The following is a 22,789-nucleotide window of genomic DNA, read 5'->3' as shown; positions in this document are numbered from 1 at the left end:
ATAAACCAAAGGAGTGTGGACTTCAGTCCGATGATGATCTATACTCTGGAGCCTTGCATCTCAAAGTAGACCAGGAACAACAGTATAGAAGCTTGTTCTGTGATCACAACCGACCCCAGACTTAGATAATCAGAAGTGGCATTTCATAAGATCCTCAGGTAATTCATATACATATTAACCTTTGAAAAGCACTGATCTAGAGCCACTAGAACAACTTTAATTGGGACACAATAAAAGGGATGCTTCACCTAATTCATCTCTTGCTGTGAGTTCTGGTCTGACATAGAACTTTGTTTCCCAGGAACTTACCTGGTAGCTGTTCTCAGACTTCATCTGCTGTCACTGTCTCTTGCTCTCATTCTGTTGTAGTCACACCTGTCCCGGCATGGGATCCTCTCAGGTTGCTCCTGGATATAGGAAACATGTTTCAGCCTCTGTGACTTTGCCTTCACTCTGGATTCTCCCTTGATAGTTTTGCTCTATATCACTGAATGGCTTGTTCCCTCACTTCATGCCAGTCTGTGCCCAAATGTCACCTCCTCAGAGAGGCCCCTGAGACCTCCCTATCTAAAATACCTGTGTGGTCTCCTACTCACCTTTACCTTGCTTAATTTTTATTGTAACCTGTATTAGTACACGACATTATTTTATGCAGTTTTATTTTTTCTAAATACTGTAGTTGCTTATTTGTTTGTTATTGTTGAACTCTGCTACTACAATAGAAGTCTTGTGAAGGCAGGGAGTTTTCTCTCATGTTTATGGCTATCTTGCCAGCAGCTAGTTACTCAATAGATAGTTGTAGAATGAATGGATGATTGAATTAGTTAAAGGATTAGTTAGAAAGAAACATCAAATGCATAAAGCTTGGAGCTGTCTACCACTGACCACCACCCTCCACCACACACACATTCACTCTGTAGTGCAATTAAACTAAAACTTCTGAAGTCTAACAGCACAGCAGGACCTCGCCCCAGATTGATCTAATTTCCTGCCAGAAGAAATTTTCTGACATTCAACAAGTATTGCAGAAATCTTGGTATTAAGGCAAATTTCCATATTTATTGGAAGATCTAGGGATTTTAGGGTCGAGAATAACTGACAAGTCTTAGAGAATAGCAAGAGAAAGTTTTGTGTGGTGGTGGTATGGAGCTTTAAGGAGTTGGATGGGCTATGAGAAGCATTTTATAATTTGCCAAGAGATAGTTTACAGTTTAACATTCCCCCCCCCCCCACCCATGGCCAAATTTCAATAATCTAACACTCAAAAGACTTTGTGTTCGTGTATCAGGTGCACAACAGCTTCCTGTGGGTAGTGGTCACTGTATTGGGCAAGCTCAGAATTATAGGATATTTCCATCATCGCAGACAGCACTCTTTCAGACTTTTTTCATCAAGTACTGTAGATATCCTGGGGTGGGATGTTTTAAAGAACTTAATGAAAATAATCTGAATGTTTATAGCAGTGGAGGCAGGAAGGTACCAGTGTGTCTGCTGAATTTGTGAGAGCGTTCAACATCTTTCACAGTACTGGTATGAAAGTCCCTACAATGTCAGTGCTACTGACTTTCAGTGAAGGAAAGAGTCAGAGAAGGACTGACACGTCTGAGAATATGGGAATGTTCTACGTGTCTCCAACACTGGATGGTAGAGATGCACTCGGTGTGCAGCATAGAAGAGCATGCCTCCAGTGTCTGTAGATCTGAATTTCTAAACCATTCACTGGGGAGACCCAAGTGTGTCAGCTGTGCTAGATGAGGTTTTGACAGTGGGGAGAGGGTATTCAATGAGATGAGACGAGTACTGGTTGTTGAAGGAAGAGAGTCAGCCTTACCTAGGCCTCTGAGGGTTTTTTTGTGTTTTGTTTTTGTTTTTGGTCGTTGTTTTTGTTCTTTTCTTTTTAACATGAAAATAGTTTAAATTCATGATCTCTAAGATTCTTTTCAGCCCTCATAGCCTGGTTTCAAGAGCTAGCCTGACTGCACCTCTCAGGTATTCCCATGTCTATGCCCATTAGTGAACTTCTTAAGATAAATGCAAAGTAGTTATATTCAAGATATTTGGATAATGCAGAACTAAATATTTAAATCAGCATCTTCAAAAAAATAACTTACAAAAATTATATATTGTTAAAACAAAAAACAATTTAGTTTTAAGAAGTTAGCCTTTCCACATGTAAGGAACTTGGAAGTCATCAATTTCTCCTAACAAATAAAAAAGTGAACAGACTGAAAAAATCAACAACTCTTCTTGGATCCATAAGAAAGGTGAGAACACAGGGTAAATCACTGCCCCCAAGATTGGAGAGGGACAGACAGGCAAATATAGAGTCATGACTTACCGGAGAACAAACTCGAGAGTGGAAACCGCCACAGGAACAAGTGCTGGGGTAGGAAAACCTGAACTGTAATTGGCAAATTGCTGGAGGGTCATTGTGAAAAGTCAGAGAGTTAAAAACTCCAAGGGGATCTAGTTTAGGGGTCTCCCCATACTTTGGTTTTATCTCCAGGAGCTCTATCGGGGCTCTCACAGTAAATATTAGGGGAAAATCCCTTTGTGCTTCCAGCAGAGGGAGGGAAAAAGCAACCATTTTGAAATACACCAAAGCACTCAGCTCTTAACAATGTCTGCTCTCAGGAGAAACTATTTAACCAGAGCTTAACCTACTGGGGTTTTATCGGACCCTAACTTACCTGGAGAAGAGAAATGCCCAATTCCACCCAACTCAGCTATCCTGTCCCACCTAAATGGGAAGGAACTGAACAGCACTTGTGGAGATCACAGTCCAGAGGCATAGGCTTGCTAAAAATAAAAGACTGAGACCTAATGATAGGGCCAGAGAACGCTTCCTCTTCCCCCACACCTTATCACTGCGTTACTAAGGCTCATTTACAACCATTCATTTTACTCAATACATTATGTCCAGCTATCAAGAGAAAAAAAAAAGGCATACTAAAGGCAAAAAATAAAATGTGAAGAGGCAGAGCAAGCCTTAGAACTAAACATCATAGAAATGTTGGAATGATCACATTAGAGTAGGTAGTTAGGCACACATGAGCAGAGCAGGAAAGGGCCCCTCCCCCGCCAGGAATGTCAGGTGACCCTCAGGTGATCATCAGGTTGTTTTTTAACCATCTCTCTAAAATAAGAATTGGTAACAGCCAGTGCCCAGGAAAGGCAGTCTCTCAAAAGATAGAAAACATCTGAAGCTAGTGATCAGCCGCTTCCCAATAAGATCTCAGGAGTTGGGTGAGTGGGCTTAAGCGTGCACACTAAGAGGCAAAATAGTGGCATTTAACTGGTATGTGACCTTCCTCTAGGAAGGCTCGACTGGTAAGGGAAAAAGGCCTCAAGTGAGCATGGACACAACTGCAGTAAACACACTGTGCATGCGGCCCCTCCCAAGTGCTGGCAGGCCACTGTGCATGCAGACAGCCCACCCCAAGAGAAAAATCAAGGCAGGAGAAATGGAAACCCTGGAACTATGGTATAAAACCCCAAATCAAGGGCCAGATGGGGCACTTGGATCTCCCAAGTCACCCACTTGGCCCTCTTCCAAGTGTACTTTGCTTCCTTTTGTTCTTGCTGTAAAACCTTTTAATAAACTTTCATTGCTGCTCCAAAGCTTGCCTCAGTCTCTCACTCTGCCTTATGCCTCTCAGCTGAATTCTTTCCTCCAAGGGGGCAAGGATAAAGTTTGCTGCAGATCCATCGGATTCACCACTGGTAACAATCAGACTGGGAATTTAAAACAACAATGATTAGTATGCTAAGGGCTCCAATGGATAAAATAGACAGCATGCAAGAACAGACAGGCAATGTTAACAGAGAATTGGAAATCCTAAGAAAGAACCAAAAAGAAATGCTGGAGATCAAAAACTTTGTAACAGAAATGAAGAATGCCTTTGACGGGCTATTAGTAGATTGGACACAGCTGAGAAAAGAATATCTAATCTCTCTTTATATATATACACATATCTATCTATATATACACATATGTGTGTGTATCTATCTATATATACACACATATATGTGTGTGTATCTATCTATATATACACACATATATGTGTGTGTATCTATCTATATATACACACACATATATGTGTGTGTATCTATCTATCTATCTATCTATCTATCTATCTATCTATCTATCTATCTATATAATAGAAACCTCCAAAACTGAAAGGCAAAGAGAACAGAGACTGAATGGCATAGAACAGAATATCTAAGAACTGTAGAACAACTCCAGGTGTAAGTAGCATGCACATAATAGAAATACCAGAAGGAGAAGAAAAGAACCGAGGAAATATTTGAAATAGTAATGATTGAGAATGTTCTCAAAGTAATATCAGACACAAAGCCATAGATCCAGAAAGTTCGGGGAACGCCTGCAAGATAAGTGACCCAAAAAACCACACCTGGGCATATGATTTTTAAATTACAGAAAATCAAATATAAAGAAAATGTCCTTAAGCCAGAAGGAAAAAAAAAAAAAACCCACCTTACCTCTAGAACAGATATAAGGATTACATCTGATTTCTTCTTAGAAACCATGCAAGCAAGAAGAGAGTGGAATAAAATATTTAAAGTATTGTGAGGAAAAAAAAACCCCACCAGCCTAAAGTTCTGCACTCTGTAAAATTGTCCTTCAAAGGTGAAAGAGAAACAAAGAAGTTTTTTTTTTTTTTGGACCAATTGAGATAACTTGTCGTCAGTAGATCTTTCTTGCAAGAAGTGTTAAAAGTAGTTCTTTAGAGAAAAGGTCAATATAGGTCAGAAATACAGATCTTCACAAAGAAAGGAATAGTATCAAAAAGGTAGTAAGTGAAGGTAAAATACAGCTGTTTATTTTTATTGTTTTTCTTTTTCTAGCTTTATTGAAATATGGTTGGCAAATAAAAATCATATATATTTAAGGTGTACAAAGTAATGTTTTGATACACATATACATTGTGAAATGATTACCAGAATCGAGCTAATTAACATATCCATCACCTCACATAGTTACCATTTAGGGGGATGTGTGTTGAGAATACTTAAGATCTACTCTCTTAGCAAATTTATTTTTTATTTTATTTATTTATTTATTTATTTATTTATTTTTGAGACAGTCTCACACTGTCACCCTGGCTGGAGTGCAATGGCTTGATCTTGGCTCACTGCAACCTCCGCCTTCTGGGTTCAAGCAATTCTCCTGCCTCAGCCTCCCGAGTAGCTGGGATTACAGGTGCCCGCCATCACGCCCGGCTAATTTTTTGCATTTTTAATAGAGATGGGGTTTCACTATGTTGGCCAGGTTGGTCTCGAACTCCTGACCTCGTGATCTGCCTGCCTCAGCCTCTCGAAGTGCTAGTATTACAGGCGTGAGCCACTGCGCCCAGCCTCTCTTAGCAAATTTCAAGTACAGATAGTCCTCAACTTACTATGGTTTGACCTATGATGTTTTGATTTTATGATGAGTTTATTAGGATGTAACCCACTGTAAGTCAAGGAATATCTGTGTACAATATATTATTATTAACCATAGTTACCATTCTGGTACACTAGGTCTCCAGAACTTATTCATCTTATAACTTAAAGTTTGTACCTTTTGACGAACATTTTCCCATTTCCCTAGTCCCAGCTTCTGGCAATCATCATTCTATTCTCTGTTTCTATGAGTTCTGTTTTTTTATATTCCACATATAAGTGAGATCATGCAGTATTTGTCTAATACAAATTACAACTTGTGTAGGATGGCTAGGGTAATCTCTCTCTTGCTGTCCACCTCATATCTAAATATTTCACTCAGGACGCACAATAGACCCCACACCCAGGAAGATAATGCTCTGGGAAACACCCCTAACATAGGTAACGTTATCTTCATGTGCCTTTTTCAATTCCTCCTTCAATTCTTTAATTCCACTTTCTGCCCTGTGCATTTACAGCTCAAGGCTGCCTACTTCTCTTTGTGTATTCAGCCCGATATTTAATCATGGACCTAAAAGCTGAGACTTTTTTTTTGTCCTTAAACATGATAACTTGTACCCTTTAGGCTCAATTGACTTCTGGTGTCTCTAGGTAATTACTCTGCCAGACTCGACTGTGGCTTGTGATAGCAAGCTAGTATTGACCTAAAGGGACACAGCTTTAGCAGGACCCGTGGGAGGAAGGACGGCTGCTGGAGACAGGCCTCAGTTTTGGCACAGAAGCGTGAAGACAATCTTTTACCTAGGCTTCAGTTTATTATATTCCATATCTAAGCAAACATCCTCGTTTTTGTCATTGCATTTGAGTCTTTCCCAAGAATCCCTTGGCAACATATACCCAAATCTACTCTTAGGTTTGGTCATTTCTGTTCCTACCTATACTTTTGTCTGATCTGGTGTTGATTCTTAGTAAACTCTTGCAGAATATAATTTTATGTCTAAGTTCTGAGGGTAATTTACCCATTTCACAATCAACAAATATTTAAGGGGCTTCTACTTTGCTAGCCATTTTACTAAACAAAAAAAGAATATGCAACGGTTAAGAGAAAAACATATACTTGCTAACAAGTCATTACAATGCACTTTGAAAAGTCCTTTAGGACATCCTGATGTAAGCACTAAAATTCACTGATTCTAACAAGCATCAGAGCTTTTCAATGATGCAACTTGTAGCTTCCTAATGTAGTGTGTGATATAAAGGCAAGTGTTAGGGGTTCCCAGAGAATATACAAAGGTAGTCTAAGAAGTGTATTTTTCAATAATTTCTAGAAGACCCTAGGGCCTTCAGCATTCTATAAAGTTGAAGTATGCCACTTGCTGTGGTTTGAATTTTTTTTTCCAAAAAACTCATGTTAAAATGTAATCCCCAGTGTGGCAGTATTGACAGGGCCTTTAAGAGGTGATTGGGTTGTGACGACTCTGCCCTCATGAATGAATTAATCTATTCACGGATTAAAGGATCAATAAGTTAATGGATTAATGTATTATCACAAGGAGTGGGACTGGTAATTTTATAAGAAGAGGAAGAGAGACCTGAGTTAGCACACTAAGTCTCCCTTCCATTTGATGCCCTGAGCCACCTAGGGACTCTGTAGAGAGTCCCCACCGGCAAGAAGATCCATACCAGATGTGGCCCCCTCAACCTTGGACTTCTCAGACTTTGTAAGATATAAATTCCTTTTTCAAAATAAATTACCCAGTTTTAGGTATTCTATTATGAGCAAGAGAAAACAGATTAAGACGCCATTAGTAGGAAATAAATACATCTAAATTTGTTTATGTTGTTTTTCTTTAGTTATCTAAACCTTCAAGGTAGCTTTAAGTACTGTACACTTAAGAAATAGCTTTGTGCTCTTGCAAATATGAACTTGCTTAGAGTTCCTTTGTCCTGGTAGAACATGCTGATACAGTGATTAAAATCCTGCTGTTCTTCTGACAGTCCTTTGTGAAATCATAAAATATTTATGATTGTTTCATGTATATAACAAGTTGAACATTCCTAATCCAAAAATCCAAAATCCTGAATGCTCCTAAATCTGAAACTTTTTGAGCACCAACATGATGCCACACGAAGAAATTGCCACACCTGACCTCATGTGACAAGTCAGAGTCAAAATGCAGTCAAAACTTTGTTTCGTGCAAAAGATTGTTTAAAACATTGTATAAAATTACCTTCAGGCTCTGTGTGTAAATGAATTTCATGTTTAGACTTGAGTCCCATCCCCAAGATAATCTTATATTTATGCAAATATAGCAAAAAACAAAAACCTCTGAAATCCAAAACACTTCTGGTAGTCCCAAGCATTTGGGATAGGGATATGTAATCTGTATAACAATTTTTCTTAAACAAAGTAAATTGCTCTGAGCAGGTCGTATATGGAGCCCAATACTCTTCAAAAATATTAGCAAACAACTTTTTAAGGACAGAATGTCTACCTATCCCACCACTTCCTATTAAAATAACATGCCTACATATTATTTTAGGCATGCATTTCCTGTTATACAATGTTATGAGTTTTATTATATTCTGAAATATAATTGTGTCTTACTGGGGATGCCAGACTCCTGGGGGAACAGTTATATCTTGTATGCATTTAAAATGCATATTTACATACTTATAAATTGTATTTTATGGTATTCTCTTACTCCGCTTTGTGCTACTATAACAAAATACCTGACATGGAGTAATTTATAAAGAACAGAGATCTATTTCTTACAGTTCTGGAGGCTGTAAAGCCCAAGGTCAAGGGAACTGCATCTGGCAAGCATCTTGTTGCTGTGTCATACCATGGCAGAAGGAATAATATGGTAAGAGCACAAGAAAGAGAGCAAGAAAGGACAGAGCCCTCATGACCTAATTACCTCTTAAAAGTCCCACCTCTCTACATTGTTGCACCAGGGATTAAGTTTCCAACAGATGAACTTGGAGGGACACACTCAAAATCATAATAGCATTGTCTCTTAGTTAGGCTGTATATGTACAGCATGTGTAGTTTTATTCATTCTTCTTGTTGATCTGTACAAATGTGTTTTTGTAGAACACATTGGGAAATTCAGATTAACATGGCTGCCATTATTTCACATGAACTTAAAAGATGTAGATTAATTTTATTTTTACTATGAAATTTAAACCTGAAGATGTAATAATCCAATTTCCCAAGCAACTTTGCTAATTGATGTTTATGTTGTAGTGAAAAAATAATGAAGCTTTGGTGTCAGCCATTACCTGGACTAATATCCCATCTATATTACTTACTGTCTCTGTAAGCTTAACTTCATGTCTTCATGTATAAAAGGAAAATAATTATCCAAAAGGCTATTGTTAAAGCTCAATCCAAAAGGGTATTGTTAAAGCTCAATATATTTAATATAATAAATATAATGCACTTAAACAGTGCATGCTACTATAGGATATTTCCTTTTTTATTTAGAAAGCACAGACTTAATAATAAATGTACCTGCTAAGTTAAATCATAAAAAGATAGCTATAATGAGCTAGGGAAATTGATTTAAAAAGCTAAAATCAATATCTGTCATTATACACATCTGCCATTATTCATGAAGAAGGCCTTGTCACTTTAGCTACACTTGTAATAGAGGTCATTTTATTGATGTAACATATGGCTACCAGGTAGATTAAGATATTTATTCATTTGTTTTTGATGAAAGGAACAATCATGATGGCAGATTAGAATATTATGGGAAAATATGTCCTTGCTCTAGTGAGTGGTCTTCTTGAAATTACTTTTCAAATTTATTGTTGTTCAATTACAGTAGTTCTCCTATTCTCAAAGTCTGACATGAAATATACCATCAAATAAGAATATTCACAAGTACATAAGTAACAAGATAGTAGCAAACATAGAGAAAAATCATGTTTTGTCCTTCAGAATCCTTCAAGATTCAATGTTTTCCCAGCAGTTTCAACTTTAAGAATTAACATTTCCCTCCTCTTATTGCATTAACAACATTAAGTCAAATCAAAAGAGAAGAAAAGCATCACACTCCCAGCAGCTCAGTAAATCAAGTGGTTTACCTGTTTCCTTTCCTTGGAAATAAGTATGTATATTTTCAGGGTTTTAAATGCAGAGATTGTGTCATAAGCTCATGTTTTTTAGTTTTTCTTTACAAAATGGTTCCTAAACACACTCCGATTAGCATGATATAAACAATGGAATATACACAGACAAAGATTGAAAGAAAGCTGCAAAATTGTTTAGGAAGTGTATTAGTCTGTTCTTATGCTCCTAAAAAAGACTGGGTAATTTATAATGGAAAGAGGTTTAATTGACTCACAGTTCCACATGGCTAGGGAGGCCTCACAATCACGGAGGAAGGTGAATGAGGAGCAAAGTCACATCTTACATGGCAGCAGGCAAAAGACACCATGTGAAGGGGAACTCCCCTTTATAAAACAATCAGATCTTGTGAGACTTATTCACAGCCACAAGAACAGCATGGGAATAATCCAACCCCATGATTCAATTACCTCCCACTGAGTCCCTCTCAAAACAGGTGGGAATTATGGCAGCTACAGTTCAAGATGAGATTTGGGTGGGGACACAGCCAGACCATATCAGGAAGATGTAATGATGACTGATTTCACCCTCCCTTTTCCATTTTCCCCCCAGTTTTATTGAGGTATAACTGACAAATAAAAATTATATATATTTATGGTGTACAACATGATGTTTTGATATACATTGTGAAATGATTCAAACTAATTAACATATCATCATCTCACATACTTAATCATTTTTTTGAGGTGAGGATTTAAGACAGACTCTCTTAGAAATTTTAAAATATATAACACATTATAGTTAACACAATCACCACACGGTACAATAGATCGTCAAAACTTATTTATCCTGTGGAACTGAAATTTTGTACCTTTTGACCAACTTCTCCCCATTCCCACCCCCATCCCAGAGCCCCTAGCAATCACTATTCTACTCTCTGCTTGTCTAGATTCCACATACAAGTGAGATCACACAGAATATTTTTCTGTACCTGGCATAATGAGCTAAGAATAAAGTCTTCTAGATTCATCTTTGTGTCACAATTGACAAGGCTTCCTTCTTTTTAAATCTTTTTTATCTTTCTTTAATTATTTTTTAACTGACAAAAATTATATATATTCATGCTACATAACGTGGTGTGTTGAAATATGCATGCATTTTACAATGGCTAAATCGAGCTAATTAATATATTTATTACCCCAGCTTCTTATTATTTTTTGTGGTGAGAAAACTTAAAATCCACTCTTTTAGTGATTTTCAAGTATGCAATACATTGTTATGAACTATATTCACCATGTTGTACAATTATAAATTTCTTAAACTTATTATTCATGTCTAACTGAAATTTTGTGTCATTCAACAAATGTTTTCACAGTAATTCCCCATCCCAGTCCCTGGCAACCATTACTTTACTCTCTGCTTCTATGAGGTTGACTTTTTTAGATTTCACATATAAGTGAGATCATGTGATATTTATCTTTCTGTATTGGGCTTATTTCACTTAAAATAATATCATCCAGGCTGGGTGTGGTAGCTCATGCTTGTAATCCCAGCACTTTGGGAGGCTAAGGCAGGTGGATCACATGAGGCCAGGAGTTCAAGAGCACCCTGACCACCAAAGCAAAACCCCATCTCTACTAAAAATACAAACATCAGCCGGGCATGGTGGTGTGTGCCTGTAATCCCAGCTACTCAGGAGGCTTAGGCACAAGAATCCTTGAACCTGAGAGACGGAGTTCGCAGTGAGCCAAGATCACACCACTGCACTCCAGCCTGGGTGACAGAATGAGACCCTGTCTCAAAAACAAACAAATAATAATAATATCATCAAGATCCATCCATATTGTTGCAAATAATAGGATTTTCTTCTATTCAAAGGCTGAATAGTATTCTATTTCTATAATGCAATATATATCACATTATACGCACACACAAACACACACACACATATACATACATCACCTTTTCTTTATCCATTCATCCATTAAATGGATGCTTTGATTGATCCCATATCTTTGGTATTGTGAATAATGCTACAATGAACATGGGAGTGCAGACATCTCTTCAACATACTGAACAGATATGGCTATAGGTCCAGCAGTGGGAGCCCTGGATCATGTATAGTTCTATTTTCAGTTTTTTGAAAAGCCTTTAGACTATTTTTAATAACGTCTCTCCTAATTTACATTACCGCCAAGGAATGTATAAGTGTCTCCTTTTCTCCACATCTTTGCCAGCACTTGCTATCTTTTGTCTTTTTTGTTTTTTGTTTTTTATTATACTTTAAGTTCAAGGGTACATGTGCACAACACGCAGGTTTGTTACTTATGTATACATGTGCCATGTTGGTGTGCTGCACCCATTAACTCGTCATTTACATTAGGTATATCTCCTAATGCTATTCCTCCGCACTTCCCGCACCCCACAACAGGCCCTGGTGTGTGATGTTCCCCTTCCTGTGTCCAAGTGTTCTCATTGTTCAATTCCCACCTATGAGTGAGAACATCAGGTGTTTGATTTTTTGCCCTTGCAATAGTTTGCTGAGAATGATGGTTTCCAGCTTCATCCATGTCCCTACAAAGGACATGAACTCATCCTTTTTAATGGCTGCATAGTATTCCATGGTATATATGTGCCACATTTTCTTAATCCAGTCTATCATTGATGGACATTTGGGTTGGTTCGAAGTCTTTGCTATTGTGAATAGTGCCACAATAAACATACGTGTGCATGTGTCTTTATAGTAGCATGATTTATAATCCTTTGGGTATATACCCAGTAATGGGATGGCTGGGTCAAATGGTATTTCTAGTTCTAGATCCTTGAGGAATTGCCACACTGTCTTCCACAATGGTTGAACTAGTTTACAGTCCCACCAACAATGTAAAAGTGTTCCTATTTCTCCACATCCTCTCCAGCACCTGTTGTTTCCTGACTTTTTAATGATCACCATTCCAACTGGTGTGAGATAGTATCTCATTGTGGTTTTGATTTGCATTTCTCTGATGGCCAGTGATGGTGAGCATTTTTCATGTGTCTGTTGGCTGCATAAATGTCTTCTTTTGAGAAGTGTCTGTTTATATCCTTTGCCCACTTTTTGATGGGGTTGTTTTTTTCTTGTAAATTTGTTTGAGTTGTTTGTAGATTCTGGATATTAGCCCTTTGTCAGATAAGTAGATTGCAAAAATTTTCTCCCATTCTATAGGTTGCCTGTTCACTCTGATAATAGTTTCTTTTGCTGTGCAGAAGCTCTTTAGTTTAATTAGATCCCATTTGTCAATTTTGGCTTTCATTGCCATTGCTTTTGGTGTTTTAGACATGAAGTCCTTGCCCATGCCTATGTCCTGAAAGGTATTGCCTAGGTTTTCTTCTAGGGTTTTTATGGTTTTAGGTCTAACATTTAAGTCTTTGATCCACCTTGAATTAATTTTTGTATAAGGAGTAACAAAGGGATCCAGTTTCAGCTTCCTACATATGGCTAGCCAGTTTTCCCAGAACCATTTATGAAATAGGGAATGCTTTTCCCATTTCTTGTTTTTGTCAGGTTTGTCAAAGATCAGACGGTTGTAGATGCATGGTATTATTTCTGAGGGCTCTGTCCTGTGGCATTGGTCTATATCTCTGTTTTTGTACCAGTACCGTGCTGTTTTGGTTACTGTAGCCTTGTAGTATAGTTTGAAGTCAGGTAGTGTGATGCCTCCAGCTTTGTTCTTTTGCCTTAGGATTGTCTTGGCAATGGGGGCTCTTTTTTGGTTCCATATGAACTTTAAAGTAGTTTTCTCCAATTCTGTGAAGAAAGTCATTGGTAGCTTGATGGGGATGGCATTGAATCTATAAATTACCTTGGGCAGTATGGCCATTTTCATGATATTGATTCTTCCTATCCATGAGCATGGAATGTTCTTCCATTTGTTTGTGTCCTCTTTTATTTCACTGAGCAGTGGTTTGTAGTTCTCCTGGAAGAGGTCTTTCACATCCCTTGTAGATTGGATTCCTAGGTATTTTATTGTCTTTGAAGCAATTGTGAATGGGAGTTCACTCATGATTTGGGTCTCTGTTTGTGTGTTATTGGTGTATAAGAATGCTTGTGATTTTTGCACATTGATTTTGTATCCTGAGACTTTGCTGAAGTTGCTTATCAGCTTAAGGAGATTTTGGGCTGAGAAGGTGGGGTTTTCTAAATATACAATCATGTCATCTGCAAACAGGGACAATTTGACTTCCTCTTTTCCTAATTGAATACCCTTTATTTCTTTCTCCTGCCTGATTGCCCTGGCCAGAACTTCCAACACCATGCTGAATAGGAGTGGTGAGAGAGGGCATCCCTGTCTTGTGCCAGTTTTCAAAGGGAATGCTTCCAGTTTTTGCCCATTCAGTATGATATTGGCTGTGGGTTTGTCATAAATAGCTCTTATTATTTTGAGATACGTCCCATCAATACCTAATTTATTGAGAGTTTTTACATGAAGGGCTGTTGAATTTTGTCAAAGGCCTTTTCTGTATCTATTGAGATAACCATGTGGTTTTTGTCTTTGGTTCTGTTTATATGCTGGATTACGTTTATTGATTTGTGTATGTTGAACCAGCCTTGCATCCCAGGGATGAAGCCCACTTGATCATGGTGAATAAGCTTTTTGATGTGCTGCTGGATTTGGTTTGCCAGTATTTTATTGACGATTTTTGCATCGAAGTTCATCAGGAATATTGGTCTAAAATCCTCTTTTTTTGTTGTGTCTCTGCCAGGCTTTGTTATCAGGATGTTGCTGGCCTCATAAAATGAGTTAGGGAGGATTCCCTCTTTTTTTATTGATTGGAATAGTTTCAGATGGAATGATACTAGCTCCTCCTCATACCTCTGGTAGAATTCGGCTGTGAATCCGTCTGGTCATGGACTTTTTTTGGTTAGTAGGCTATTAATTATTGCCTCAATTTCAGAGCCTGTTATTGGTCTATTCAGGGACTCAACTTCTTCCTGGTTTAGTCTTCGGAGGGTGTATGTGTTGAGGAATTTATCCATTTCTTCTAGATTTTCTAGTTTATTTGCATAGAGGTGTTTATAGTATTCTCTGATGGTAGTTTGTATTTCTGTGGGATCGGTGGTGGTATCTCCTTTATCATTTTTTATTGCATCTATTTGATTCTTCTCTCTTTTCTTCTTTATTAGTCTTGCTAGTGGTCTATCAATTTTGTTGATCTTTTCAGAAAGCCAGGTCCTGGATTCTTTGATTTTTTGAAGGGTTTTTTATGTCTCTATCTCCTTCAGTTCTGCTCTGATCTTAGTTATTTCTTGCCTTCTGCTAGCTTTTGAATATGTTTGCTTTTGCTTCTCTAGTTCTTTTAATTGTGATGTTAGGGTGTCAATTTTAGATCTTTCCTGCTTTCTCTTGTGGGCTTTTAGTGCTATAAATTTCCCTCTATACACTGCTTTAAATGTGTCCCAGAGATTCTGGTATGTTGTATCTTTGTTCTCATTGGTTTCAAAGAACATCTTTATTTCTGCCTTCATTTCGTTATGTACCCAGTAGTCATTCAGGAGCAGGTTGTTCAGTTTCCATGTAGTTGAGTGGTTTTGAATGAGTTTCTTAATCCTGAGTTCTACTTTGATTGCACTGTGGTCTTAGAGACAGTTTGTTATAATTTCTGTTCTTTTACATTTGCTGAGGAGTGCTTTATTTCCAACTATGTGGTCAGTTTTGGAATAAGTGCAACGTGGTGCTGAGAAGAATGTATATTCTGTGGATTTGGGGTGAAGAGTTCTGTAGATGTCTATTAGGTCTGCTTGGTGCAGAGCTGAGTTCAACTCCTGGATATCCTTGTTAACTTTTTGTTTTGTTGATCTGTCTAATGTTGATAGTGGGGTGTTAAAGTCTCCCATTATTATTGTATGGGAGTCTAAGTCTCCTTGTAGGTCACTAAGGACTTGCTTTATGAATCTGGGTGCTCCTGTATTGGGTGCATATATATTTAGGATAGTTAGCTCTTCTTGTTGAATTGATTCCTTTACCATTATGTAATGGCCTTCTTTGTCTCTTTTGATCTTTGTCGGTTTAAAGTCTGTTTTATCAGAGACTAGGATTGCAACCCCTGCCTTTTTTTGTTTTCCATTTGCTTGGTAGATCTTCCTCCATCCCTTTATTTTGAGCCTATGTGTGTCTCTGCATGTGAGATGGGTTTCCTGATATGTCTTGACTCTTTATCCAATTTGCCAGTCTGAGTCTTTTAATTGGAGCATTTAGCCCATTTACATTTAAGGTTAATATTGTTATGTATGAATTTGATCCCGTCATTGTGATGTTAGCTGGTTATTTTGCTTGTTAGTTGATGCAGTTTCTTCCTAGCCTCGACGGTCTTTACAATTTGGCATGTTTTTGCAGTGGCTGGTACTGGTTGTTCCTTTGCATGTTTAGTGCGTCCTTCAGGAGCTCTTGTAGGGCCAGCCTGGTGGTGACAAAATCTCTCAGTGTTTGCTTCTCTGTATAGGATTTTATTTCTCCTTCACTTATGAAGCATAGTTTGGCTGGATATGAAATTCTGGGTTGAAAATTCTTTCCTTTAAGAATGTTGAATATTAGTCCCCACTCTCTTCTGGCTTGTAGAGTTTCTGCTGAGAGATCTGCTGTTAGTCTGGTGGGCTTCCCTTTGTGGATAACCCAACCTTTCTCTCTTGCTGCCCTTAACATTTTTTCCTTCATTTCAACTATGGCAAATCTGACAGTCACATGTCTTGGAGTTGCTCTTCTCAAGGAGTATCTTTGTGGCGTTCTCTGTATTTCCTGAACTTGAATGTTGGCCTGCCTTGCTAGATTGGGGAAGTTCTCCTGGATAATAACCTGCAGAGTGTTTTCCAACTTGGTTCCATTCTCCCCGTCACTTTCAGGTACACCAATCAGATGTAGATTTGGTCTTTTCACATAGTCTAATATGTCTTGGAGGCTTTGTTTGTTTCTTTTTAATCTTTTTTCTCTAAACTTCTCTTCTCACTTAATTTCATTCATTTGATCTTCAGTCACTGATACTCTTTCTTCCAGTTGATCGAATCAGCTACTGAAGCTTGTGCATTCGTCATGTAGTTCTCATGCCATGGTTTTCAGCTCCATCAGGTCATTTAAGGAGTTCTCTACACAGGTTATTCTAGTTAGCCATTCATCTATTCTTTTTTCAAGGTTTTTAGCTTCTTTGCGATGGGTTTTACCTTCCTCCTTTAGCTCGGAGAAGTTTGATGGTCTGAAGCCTTCTTCTCTCAACTCGTCAAAGTCATTCTCCGTCCAGCTTTGTTCCATTGCTGGCGAGGACCTGCGTTCCTTTGGAGGGGGAGAGGTGCTCTGATTTTTAGAATTTTCAGTTTTTCTGCTCTGTTTTTCCCCATCTTTGTGGTTTTATCTACCTTTGGTCTTTGATGATGGTGACATACAGATGGGGTTTTGGTGTGGATGTCCTTTCTGTTTGTTAGTTTTCTTTCTAACAGTCAGGACCCTCAGCTGCAGGTCTGTTGGAGTGTGCTGGAGGTCCACTCCAGACCCTGTTTGCCTGGGTATCAGCAGTGGAGGCTGCAGAACAGTGAATATTGCTGAACAGCAAATGTTGCTGCCTGATCGTTCCTCTGGAAGCTTCGTCTCAGAGGGGTACCTGGCCGTGTGGGGTGTCAGTCTGCCCCTACTGTGGGGTGCCTCCCAATTAGGCTACTCGGGGGTCAGGGACCCACTTGAGGAGGCAGTCTGTCCATTCTCCGATCTCAAACTCTGTGCTGGGAGAACCACTACTCTCTTCAAAGCTGTCAGACAGGGACATTTAAGTCTGCAGAGGTTTCTGCTGCCTTTTGTTCGGCTATGCCCTGCCCCCAGAGGTGGAGTCTACAGAGGCAGGCAGGCCTCCTTGAGCTGCAGTGGGCTCCACCCAGTTTGAGTTTCCAGGCTGCTTTGTTTACCTACTCAAGCCTCAGCAATGGTGGGCACCCCTCCCCCAGCCTCACTGCCACCTTGCAGTTCGATCTCAGACTGCTGTGCTAGCAATGAGCAAGGCTCCATGGGCATGGGACCCTCTGATCCAGGTGCAGGATATTATCTCCTGGTGTTCCGTTTGCTGAGACTGTTGGAAAAGCACAGTATTAGGGTGAGAGTGATCTGATTTTCCAGGTGCTTTCTGTTACAGCTTCCCTTGGCTAGGAAAGGGAATTCCCTGACCCCTTGCGCTTCCCAGGTGAGGAGATGCCTCACCCTGCTTTGGCTCATGCTCAGTGGGTTGCACTCACTGTCCTGCACCCACTGTCCGAGAAGCCCCAGTGAGATGAACCTGGTACCTCAGTTGGAAATGCAGAAATCACCGGTCTTCTGTGTCACTCATGCTGGGAGCTGTAGACTGGGGCTGTTCCTGTTTGGCCATCCTCTTTCGTCTTTTTTATAGTAGCCACTCTAACAAGTATGAGGTGCTGTCTTTTTGTACTTTTCATTTGCATATTTTCTGACAATTAGTGATATTGACCATTTTTTATATACTTATTGTCTGTTTGTGTGTTTTCTTTTGAGAAATGTCTATTCAGATCCTTTGCCCATTTTTCAGTTGGGTTATTTGTTTTCTTGCTGTTGAGCTTTTTGAGTCTCTTTTATATTTTGGATATTAACTTCTTATTGGATGGTTTGCAAATATTTTCTCTCATTCTCTTTGTTGTTCCATCCCTTTTTTTCAAATGTGCTTTAATATTATTACATTTTATTTTCTATAAATATATGTTAACAGCTATAATATATATTGAGTGCCAGACAATATTTTAAATGTTTTACAGGCATCTTATTTAATTCTTACATTTTTGCAGATGAAGGGAAGGAGCCACAAGGAGGCTAAGTAATTTTATTGGGGTCATACTTCTAAGATTAAATTGCTCTAAATGTGATACTTAATACAATTTGTTATAATTCAGTCTCATGTTTTTTGCATAATTATTGACAATAGCCCAAATATGGAATCAACCTAAATGCTTATCAGCAAATGAATAGTTTTTTTAAATGTGGTATATAGATACAATAGAATACTATTTATCTTTAAAAAAAGAAAGAGATCCCATTATTTGTGACAACACGGATGAACCTGAAGGACATTAAGTAAAATAAGCCAGGCACAGAAAGACAAATATCACATGATCTGTTATATGTGAAATCTAAAAACTTTGAACTCAGAAGTAAAGAGTGGAATGGTGGTTACCAGGGGCAAGGTTGGGGGTAATTGTTGGGGAGTTGTTGGTCAAAGGACACAAAATTTCATTTGAGGTAGGAAGAATAAATTCATGAGATCTTTTTTACAACATGGCAACTATAGTTAATAACAATGCATTGTATTCTTGAAAGTTGCTAAGAGAGTAGATTTTAAGTGTTCTCATCACAAAAAATGTACGATAATTCATATGTTAATTCATTCAATTTAGCTCTTCCACAATGTAAACATATTTCAAAACAATATGTTGTACAGGATAAATATGTGCAATTTTTGTCAACTAAAATTTTTAAAAAAGATCAAACTGTCAAAGCAGATTCACACAAATCACATGTCATGCGTGCAACAAAATTTACTAAATGTTGCAAAGAATATTAGCACAAGACAGCCATGAGCTCCATGAGTTTCTGTGAGGTCCTGAATCCATCAAACAAGCCTCTTTGAGGTTCTTTTTCTCACACCAAGATGTGAGGATCACAAACTGTATGTGGTATAGTTTGGCACAGTAGAGGCCATTCCAGTTTGAGGTTTCTCAGTTTGGGTATTCTAGTAGGCTGGTAACAGCTTTTGTATCCAGCTGCATCCTACAAATTAATAAAATTCTAGGCTTAATTAAAATAAGTTATCCAGAGAGATCAGAGATATTCTGTAAAACCATCTTTCACAAAAACTTAATCTTCTTGTAAATGGATCCCATCACAGTGTCTCTGAGAATATTCGATGAGGGAAATAATGCCTTCGATGCCCCAGAGGAAAGACAGGGAGAATTAGAACTCCTTTTAATTCTTTCCTCTCAGTGCCTCATTGTTGGTGAGGCTTAATGGCAACCAAATATCTACTGAAATATCTGGCCTTGGTCAGGACTGACACAACGCAAGTCTGGCGCTTTAGTCATTTTTCTTCTCTGCATTTTGACTCATGCGGGCATTGTTTTTACTTTGATTTTGGTTACTTTAGATAAAATTGTAAATTGTGTGTGTGTGTGTGTGTGTGTCTGTGTAAATTATTTGAATTGGCCAAGAACTTCTTAGAAATCAAAGATAAGGGCATTTTTCATAAAACGGTTACATTTTTATTAGGAATAACATTTTTTTCTATAGAGACAACCACAAAATATTTAAATTTCTGACCAAAAAAAATATGAAAAGGGACATTTTCATTGTAGTTTTTGATAGCTGAACCCCTGAGTTTATCTGACATAAATCCTTACTTCAGCAACATCCTGAGAACTGACCATGGAGCTTTCAGTTAACACTCCTTTGGTAAATTTATTATTTTGCTAAGTAGCCCATTCTCTCTTGGATCAACTATATATTATACATTTAACACAAAGCATTTCTCTTTCACTGTATCTCATTTTGCCTTCCAGGGCTACACCATGTTCAGTCAAATCTTTATACCACATGTTAATACTTCAGTTGTTTGAAGGCATGTGGTATGGTAAGAAAGAACACTGAACTAGGAATCAAGAGACTTGAGTTACTGTTGCAACTCTACCACTAATTAGCTTTTTAACCTCAATATCCTTGTATCTCTTCTTGTTCCTAGTATCTAAAACTGGAGAGTAGCAGCAGTAAACTAAATGACTATAGAACCCCTGTGCATCTCTTTTTTTCTGTGGCTTTAGCATTGTCAACCATCCAGGGAAATGTTGAGGGGAGCCTTTCATGTTTCATTTTAAATACAATGTGGCATAGAAATATTTCATATTAAATACAACATGGCATAGGAAGTTGGTGCTCACCTTTACTTGTGCTTTTGGACATGCTGATAGAATATCTTTCTCACTCCCCAGGCACTCATAGGGCTTTGGGACTGGATTCTGACTAAGGAAGTGCAGATGAACAAATATGGGGTACCCCTTCCAGGCCAGGCCTCGAAACTTCTCGAGCTCTTTGTGTGTGCTCTTGCACTCTCTTTCTCTCTCTTTCACTTTTTTTGTTTCTTGGCCAGATATAGAGAACCCATTAAAGGATGCCAAGGCTCTAGAAGACAGAGAACCTAGAGAGAAAACCCATTAGCCTGGGCTCCTAAATGATCTGTACTAGACTGTGATGTAAAAAAAGAAATATTTAATAAAACTTAATGTAATTAAGTCTCTGAAATTTTGAGGTTGTTTGTTTTAGAAGTTAGTTTATCCTTTGTCTAAAAATAACACTTTCTCCTTTCCCTGAAGGTGAATAAGCTCCACTTTCTCCTTACCCGGAAGGTGAATATAGATTTATATAATTTATATACCACTTATTCATTTCAGAAAGCTCCTCAATTATAATTAAGAAATTGTCACAATCCCTCATGGGGAAAGATGTACTTTCCTTCTCATTTTAGGTTACAGAATTTTGGGCAATGAAAAATGAATTGCAGCATACTCAAAAGCAATAACTATTTCCACCAGGGTACAGAATTCATTTGTTAGAAATCAAAAGCTATAACTACCAATGTTTTATTTGTATAATGCCCACATTTATTAGAAATTTGCAAATGACGGTTTTCTCTGCTTAACATTTTCCTTTAATTTACTAAGGTGCCCTTCTTGATTAATGTCACTTCTTGTTTTGACCATTATGCACATTGCTAGATAAAGCATATGAATATGGAAATAGCAGAGGCATTTTAAAAACATCAAACTTTTTAACTTTAAGGTCCTTACACATTTTCATTTTCAAAATAATGATAATTAAATGCATTGTTTTTAAATTTTGTCTGCCTCTAACACATCTCAAGGTTAAAAACAATAAAAAACATATTGCTTAATTAGAGCACATGTGAAGACTATCCAATGCCAATGAGAAAAGAAAAAACATGTTAATTACTCAATCCTCTAATCCCATTCTAGAAGAGTGGCTTCTGGTAATTGGAAGACTATTTGCTGAGTGAGGTGATGTCTGTGGGTATGCACGTTTGCTTGTTGGAGCAGTAACCAGGCTGACTTTTCATAACTAAAAACAAGAAATTATTCAGAGATGAGGAAAAGATCTGGAAGCAAGGAAAAGAAGAGCTAAACAGATTAAATACTGAGCAGAGAAAAAGTGAAGATGGAAAGCTCCCTGGCCATTAGCAAAGCTAGAGAATCTTATGAAAACAACTTAAGAGGGTTGTGTGCTGCTGGCTGTGATAGAAAATGCTTCTTTTCCTTCCCTGTGGAAGCTTCAGTAATATCTATGTTGCTGACGGTTATTTCTGCTGGTAACGAAATAAGTTCTAAGTCCTGGCTGCAGGAATGTATAAAGCTGAGAAATAGAGATTTGAACAACAGCTCCATAAATTTAACAAAGGTCAAAATCTTGGTCAACAACAGGCCTCCTACTGGAGTTTAAGAAAATTGTTACCGAGCAGTACCATCGGTCTGTCTCAAACAACAATCTCTCACCGCCCTCAACCTACCACAGGACTTCTCAAGGTTCTCATCTCTTTCTCTGCCCCGGCATAACTTCAGGAGTAAGGGACAGTGAGCTCAGTAGATAACCTTGTGCGTATTTCCTGGAAACTCTATCCCAACTCAGCATGCTTAGTGAGGATTGCACCTTTCTGATCTTTTCTGATGTGATCTTGCTCAACCCTCCTTCATCTCAATAGACTAGTATTTCTTAACTTTTTATTTACTGTACAATTTTATAACATAAAGAGAATTGAACAAAAAAAAAAAGAAAACAATCTCACCGTCTTAACATACTGTTTCATTTTTTTTCTGGTTCTGTTTACTCCTAATCCTTATAAATCAACAGTTTATATAGTTGGGACTATAGTATATATACAATTTTATGCTCTGCTTTTAAAATTTCGTATGTGTCATACAAATCTTTTCATGTAAATGTTGCTGCGAAGTCTTTGAAATCACTGTATTTAATATTGCAGGTATTCTAACAGATTGATATAAACCTTGGGTTCTTTTCTTTTCTTTTCTTTTTTCTTTTTCCATATAGTGAAGCCTTCAGTCTTTTCCTTAGAACCAGGCCTGAAAAGTTCTCAGTTTCTTGCATGAAAAACCATTCTTTGGCTGCCTCCTTCTGCCTACTGTAAAATCTCCTTCTTGTCTGTATCTGATTATTCTGCACAAAACCTTTCTTGACTGAATATCTCCAGACTGTTAGTTTTAGTAGC

The 22,789-nt window shown here is 38.0% G+C and overlaps 1 long non-coding RNA gene across 1 annotated transcript in view; it reads right to left on the bottom strand.

The window, feature by feature from the left end:
* LOC134807644 (uncharacterized) overlaps nucleotides 1-22,789 on the bottom strand; it is a 127,144-nt gene that overhangs the window by 73,919 nt on the left and 30,436 nt on the right. Inside the window, exon 2 of the long non-coding RNA XR_010148605.1 lies at nucleotides 310-407. This is a non-coding gene — a long non-coding RNA (uncharacterized LOC134807644). The remainder of the gene's footprint in view (nucleotides 1-309; nucleotides 408-22,789) is intronic.

This window comes from Pan troglodytes, chromosome 11 (genome assembly GCF_028858775.2).
Source record: "Pan troglodytes isolate AG18354 chromosome 11, NHGRI_mPanTro3-v2.0_pri, whole genome shotgun sequence".
NCBI lineage: Eukaryota > Metazoa > Chordata > Mammalia > Primates > Hominidae > Pan > Pan troglodytes.
Note: the sequence above shows the minus strand (reverse complement) of the source record. Positions and strands in the feature narration are given on the sequence as shown.